Source organism: Eutrigla gurnardus, assembly GCF_963514095.1.
Source record: "Eutrigla gurnardus genome assembly, chromosome: 12".
Taxonomy (NCBI): domain Eukaryota; kingdom Metazoa; phylum Chordata; class Actinopteri; order Perciformes; family Triglidae; genus Eutrigla; species Eutrigla gurnardus.
Window position 1 is genome coordinate 17,177,303 of NC_139926.1, and position 7,312 is coordinate 17,184,614.

Genomic DNA, 7,312 nt, shown 5'->3' on the forward strand with positions numbered 1-7,312 from the left:
ACAGGAGACGGATCGCGTCCGAGCATGTGAATGTGAGGAATGACGAGATGGTGGAAGAAAATCACTGTCCCACTGTCGTCATTTTTGGCTGCGCGCATCGACACTGATTGCCAGGCTCTTTTTCGGGCACCGATTCTCCCTCTCTCTCTCTCTCTCTCTCGCTCTCTCTCTCTGTCTCTCTCTCTCAGATAAACTGGATTCTCATGGTTGGTCGATAGAGATCCACCAGAAGCTGTTTAGCTCTTCTTGAATCCTTCTTTGCCGTCGATTTCCCCCTGCGCGGCTCCCTGCGCACTTCCACAGTTCCAATGATGCACTCACTGTTGCCTAGTGGTACTACAAAGACAGACAATTTGGAGGAGGAGGATGAGGAGGAGGAGAAGGAGGAGGAGGAGGAGGAGGAGGGAAGAGGGCTCGCCTGATTTTACAGTGTTTTTTTTTTTTCTCCAAGTGATTAAATATGTGAAACTGCAGCCAATATTATGGTGTCTTTCAAATAATCATCATAAAGCCACATTTAGCCTCGGAGAAAAGAATAAACAGGCCTCTGGCTCTTTTACCGATTCAGCTTAATGTGACTATAAAATGGCAACAATAACTAATAATAATTATAATAAAAAAAAGCTGTTACACCTCTTCACGTTGCAGAGATGTTGTGAGGCATCCTAGCACTTCCCACCAGCTGACGTTTTACAAATACACCAGCTTTGCCAGCTGTTCTTCTGGGTCACCTGTGCTAACAGCCACCGATGACCCCCACTTCCATCCCACGGGTGACTGCACCCATTTTATCCCGTGAATGCCATACAAAAGAGATCTTAACAGGAGGAACCAGGTTTCTGCGACTGTATCAGATCTGAGGAGGGGGCTGCAACCAAGAGCTGCAACCAACCAGGATGCACTGCTCAGAATTCACTCATCGTATTACTGAGATCATGGTCACAGAGGAATACACCCACACCATAGTTACCCAGGCTTACACGCCGTCTCTCAAACACACGCGAGGCAGAACAACATACCACCACCTCTCTCTCACACAGTTTAGCTCCTCCGCCCCTCTCTGCCTTCTCTCTCTTCCCTCCGCTGCTTCATATTGGGATGCGTTGTTAGGGTGAGCATGCCCTGGCGATATTTCTCCCTGTTAAAAGCACCTAATCAGGAAGAAGCTGCACGCAGCTTCCACATGTCACTTGTATGGGTTTATTTATGGCTGTTTTAGCTGTAGATAAGGTGCAACAAGGCAGTTTGGGGATCAATTTTGATTACGTTCACTTGAGAATGAGTAAATCTCAGTAGACAAAGAAATGAATAAACCCCCTAATTAAAGCTTCCGAACCAAGTGTATAAATCACTAGATGTGGTTATTTGCATCACAGTCACATGTGCATACAAAATATAGATTCCTCTTTGCCCTCTGCTGTCATGTTACAGCATCTGTTAATCGTTACTACGCCAACATAAACCATAAACGTCTCCAGCAGCTTATTGATTTGATTTTTTTTTTTTAACCATTTTGGGATCCATTGCCCGAGCCTCACAGGGATCAATACGCTGTCGAGTCAGACCGGTTCCAGGAGAAATCCACCTCTTCTATTATCCTGCAGCTCCCCGCGGTTTACCGCCTGATATTCCACGTACAGTCTGAGCTCAGTGTGCCCTACTGTACAAACGGCGGCTTCTAAAAGGCAGCGCCAAGGCCTGACAAAACCATTTCCAAATGACCGATTACACGGCAGCGCGGAGCAACGATGATGTGCCTCCGAGTGTTGCCTGCGAAGCTGATGCGGTTCAGTCCTCTTGAGGGGGACGGACAGGAAAATATTTACCCATCACTCACCGAGGCTGTCATAATTGCCAGGTGACCATTCGCTACAGCTTCGGCAGGACTTTTATAATGAGTGCGGGGGGGTGGGGGTCATCCACCATGCATTGTGGCCCTCATTAGGAGGAAAAAGGCTATTCACATATTTGCAGAGCAAAAATGAGGCTATTAGTTTGGATTGGCCAACAGTCAGTCTGTCAGAACCAGCTGGATTTTTTTTCTTTCTTAAATTGCTGTATTTCACAGATGCACTCAACAACACACTTCTTGTCAAAGTGTCTGTTCTGTGTACATTTATGATAAAAAAAAAGCAATTAAATTCAGGAGACAGTGTCTATCTGCCTATACTGTCTAGTGCTTTTGAGTTTTAAAGTCCCGGAAAACTTAACCAACTTAAATATAATAGGCAACAATTCAAGTTTTAAACTGTAGGTTTTATTTATAAGCATTTAACAGAATCTCAACTAATACGCTTCATCAGGACGCGGATGTTGTAAGGATTGATTGACATTGACCAAAGGATCCAATTCAGGTGTAAATGTTATTAATAAAATATATTTTTAAACCCCTTTAATATATGATTTGGTTACAGAAATGGATCATCACATACAATGTATTTTTCTTTTCAAACCAAAGTTCATTTCAGTTCTTTTAATTATATCATCCCATCTCCACATGGATTCAGCTCAGGATCTGCGACAGTCAAGGCGACAATTACACAATATATAGCATCTCTCTGGAATGATGAGCCACAAGGGAATCTATAGAAACCCTTATTGGAACCATGATTTAAGCTCCCGATGCCACAGAAACACTTCTCTAATTCTGCTCAACACACAGGCTTTGTCACCGACAGCTAAATACAAGAAAGAGGTTACGGTCCGGGCTTGTTCCTGTCACACACCAGGAGGCAGCTGATGTCTAACACTGTGCACTAAATTGGAATATATGCAGATGAGTTCTTATCTAATAGCAGATGGATTTGGAAGGGCTGCACAGTTTGCTCCTACAGAGCAAGAATGTTTTCTTATGCATCTTCCTCAGATTTTTCTACAGCCAAGCACCGTCTTCTATCACAGCCATTGGCCGTATTGTGCACGTCAAACTTCTGTTCGTCATTGATCAGAAATACTTTGATGATCTCCTGTAACCCATTTTCATAAAAATAGCCCAGGCGAAACCCGATGGGCGGGTGGGGATGGGATTGATTTATTAATCTAATCAGACCAATGTAGGACACGAGATGCATTTGTCCTCCTCCCCGAATCAGCTCGGATAGCACTTGAGGTCATCCTCCGAGAAGATCAGCCAATCACTTCAGACCATCTTCTGTAATTTTCCGTCTCCCTTTTCTGTACAATCGGAGGCAGAGCAGGCGAACGGGGCTCAGCTTTGATGTTGGCTTTGATGGATCTGTGCTTCTATTTCCCCGCACAAATATTTGACATCCTCCTGAAAGTTTCTCTCTAATCTTATTTCGCCGCTACAATATCGACTTTTGACATTTTTAAACAACAATCTTCTTCTCGTGAAAGACACGTAATTTGATTTTCTCCCCACAAAAGACTGGGGTTTTTAACATGACGCTCACTGGATGCTGAAGCCTTAACGGGCTCTCGGAGCCATGTGTTGTTGAACCAGTGATTCCATGGGGCACAGCAATTGGGTCAAAAATATGGAGCCTCCAAGGGACATATGAGATTGTCAGCATCTTGTGGTAATCAAAGGACATTGCAGCTGTTGGTGAGCGACTGTGAAAAAGAAGCCGCAGCATTTAACCACAAACTGAACCCTCCCTGGAGGCGAAACAGCATCTGATAATGACAATGACACAGCCACGCGGTCACATCGGATGAGGAATTATCGCGGACACAATCCTTAATAGGTACACTTAAAACGTGAATGGAAGTATTGTTCTGGTGTGGGTTGCCAGTTGTTCCTTCACCCAGCGGATGCAAAGACCTTATTAGTCGTCGCCGTGGTCACAAATAGCATCCGAGTGTTTTTGTGGGAAACGGCTCCTGGAGATTGATGATTGATTACTACACAATTACTGCTGAAAGCAGCAGGGCTCCTCCTTCTAATCACGGCTTTCATCGCTAAAAGGAGATTATCACATAGGAGAAGCTTGTTACAGGCACTTCCTCCTTGTGAATCAATAAAAATTGCTCAAGAGAGTGCAGGAATAATGCCTTGGTTGAATCCCTAGGCTGCACATTGAAAAACAGGTATGTTATTCTGTGTGTGTGTGTGTGTGTGTGTGTGTGTGTGCCTCCTGTGGCAGTAGACCCCCTCCTGACCCCCACTGAGATACTGGCCTTAAACCACATCTAATTAAAGCTGCTGTTCAATGCGGGCGCTCTGGAACTTCAGGTCCCCTCAACAATTAAGTGCAGAGATTTTCTCCTCGGGTCTCAGGCGAGAAGAAAAGGCACATCCAGAGGGTTGATTACCCCCCTCCCCCCTCTCTCTCTCTCTTCTTCAAGTCTCCCTCTACCTATTATTGGATTCACTTAGTTGATGAAACCCCCCATATGTTGAGCATGAGGAGACAGGCACGCCGGACACGCTCGGTGAAATAGGATAGAAAATGTACAACGTCGGGATTTGAAATCGAGGCACGAAAAAGTGTTGAGAGGCCTCTCGTCTCGATGGTCTAATGGAAACAGGTTAGAGAGACAATCACCCGAACAGAAGGGAGGGTTCGATCTCTGCTGCCACGTCCTTGAAAGTTGCCCAGGATAATACAATTGGGAGATTTTAAGTGTAAAACAGCAGGGTGTTTTCACGTTGCCTGATTTACCCTTAAATGGTGCTTTTTCCTAAACATTCCTCCATACCTTACACATATAACAAAAAAGAATACCCTTCAGCATAGCCTATTATCTTCTATGTGTGCATTTAAGCTGTTACACAAAGGCTGCTGTTTTAATTAAATTACTGGCACTTACCAAACCCCAATGAGTCAGCACCAATCACAGTCATTGTCTTGCGGTCATGACAACATAGCTGGATGCCTACAGTGGTCCGGTGGCCTCTGGGGTAACATTGTGATACTCAACACCCCGGTTCTGTTTCTAAGTGACCTGACTGATCACACAACCGAAATATATCATTCTCATCATCATTTTACCTTCATTTTCAGTATTTCCAATATTATATTCTACTTTTTACTCCACTACATTTACAATAGCTTACTCTAAAAAGTAAAACTGTCCATTAATGTCCATCATAAATGTACAATACAGTACAAAACGCCACACGAGAAGCAGCACCAGGGCTACAGATGTCTATGATTTGTCCACCAAAAAGGGTGATCGATTTCCCCTTGAAACTGACAGTGGTATTTTTTTAAATTGGCGTTATCGGTACTAAGGATGAGGCCAAACATTAAAATAACATTACTTGTTATTCCAAAAGCTGCATGAGGTGAAAAGAAACGGTGTGACGCATGTCTGTGAAGGTTCTCTGTCATTCAGGTCAATCCTTGAAAGCTTTATCGAAGGCAACCGGACTTGCTTTATGTTTCTGAAGGCGCGTCGCCTCTCATCCAAGGGGGTTTCTTCAGTACTAACTGACTCGTGGGCTAGCTCCCCACGAGTCACACCAGTTGCCCACGATAAAGCTTTCAAGCATGACTGTATGACTCTTATATACCTTGAATTTCTAAAAAACTATTAATGTTCTGGCAAAAAAAACCCACAAAAACACTAGAAAACAGTTTGAGAAATGCCTTTAGGGCATAACTGAATAATGAATGTGGGGATTATACAGCAATAGTAATATTGTTCTTAGTCTCTGAGGACCCAAGGTATTTGTTCAATGGCCACAGTGAGACTTTCGCTGGGCCCACATTTATATCGTGCTGTGGAACTGTACCGCCTCTGTGGTGAGAAGCCACAGATACCCACAGATAAAGCCTCCATTACGGCTGTTATTTTAAAGCATCTCACCCCTTAATGGAGTCCCCTGGTCCAGCCACAGACCACTATCTTATCCTCACAGGGCTCGTTAACCAGCCCGGGTTTGGCTTCCTACAGGTGTGAGACCAGTCGGCCCCTGCTGAGAGTGTGGTGAGACGCTGATTAGTTGTCAGCTCCAACAACTATAAATATCTCTGTAATGGCTACCTTGGAGAGGTTTATTTATATATATTTTTTAAAAGCCTAAGGGCTTAAAAAGTTATTAAAATACTTTTTTCCCATCTTAGATGACAACTGTTTTTTTTTTGCATTTATTAATAATTATCATGAACCAAATAATGTAGATAATGTAATAATATAAATCATTTTATAATATGGTAGTGTTAAAAATTCTTAGTTGATTAAATGTCAAAGTTTGAGTAAATATTCCTCATGCCTGAAGCGACAAGGAGCTGTTGGTTAGCTTAGCTTAGCATAAAGATCGGAAGGTGTTGTTTTCACACTTTGGTTTGAATATGGGTGAAACAAACATGATAAACATATTAGTTAGTGATCTTTAGAAATGCTGGTAGGCCAGTTTTTTGTTCCTTTCAACAGAGGCTAGCTGTTGACCCTCATTTCCAGACTTTATGCTAAGCTAAGCCAACCAGTTGCGGCTTGTAGCCTCACATTTAGCATATAGACAACTCCCGGTAAGAAAGTGCATTTCTCCAACCGTTCCTTTAATACCTTTAATACCTTAGTCCTACAGAAACATTATGCTTGTTCCATGTTCTCAAATGTGTGGGTTTGGTGTTTTTGCCTCTTACATCACTATAAACTGGAGATCTTTGGGTTTTGGACTCTTGGTTGGGCAGAAGTCCTATACTGATTGAAGGGTTGGTTGGTTGGATCCCCACTTCCTCAGGTTTCCTTGGGCAAGACACTGAAGCCCACGTTGCTCCAGACGGCGAGGCCAGCAGCTTTCGTGGTAGTTCCCCGTCATCCCTGTGAAGGAGCTGCAGAAATCTTGTAAAGTGTTTTGGATAAAAGTGCTATATAAATGTAGCTATCTACTAACCAACCCAACTCATCATGTCCCCCTAGGCTCTGGGAAATAGTGGTGCACATTTTCCCAATTTTTGAACATTTTATAGTATAAGCCAACTAAATGGACCTATAATATTCACACGTGTCAGTAGGATATTCCCCGCTCTCCATCTATTGACCCAATAGCCTTTTTTGTCCCAAAAAGGTCAACGAATTTTGCCTCTCAGATTTAACAAAGCCAGAGTCACCTCAAAAGGTCAAGCCTTCCTCGCTTACATGTGCAGCATAATGAGCCGTGTCAGAGAACCTTCACCAGCTGACAACGCCGAGGGTCTTTTACGGATCCTGGACAAAAGGAGAAAGGGTGCATCCATTACAATATAACATCCTGTTGCATGTTGTTTTGTCCTGGAAGACAGGCTGTAATTTACAACCTCTAAAAGCCGACACACTGAAGCCTGGTAATGAGTCGTACCGGGGTCTTAAAAGCTTCAAGAACAAGGTTTATTAATCAACTGATGTGTTGGTGCGGTGTGTG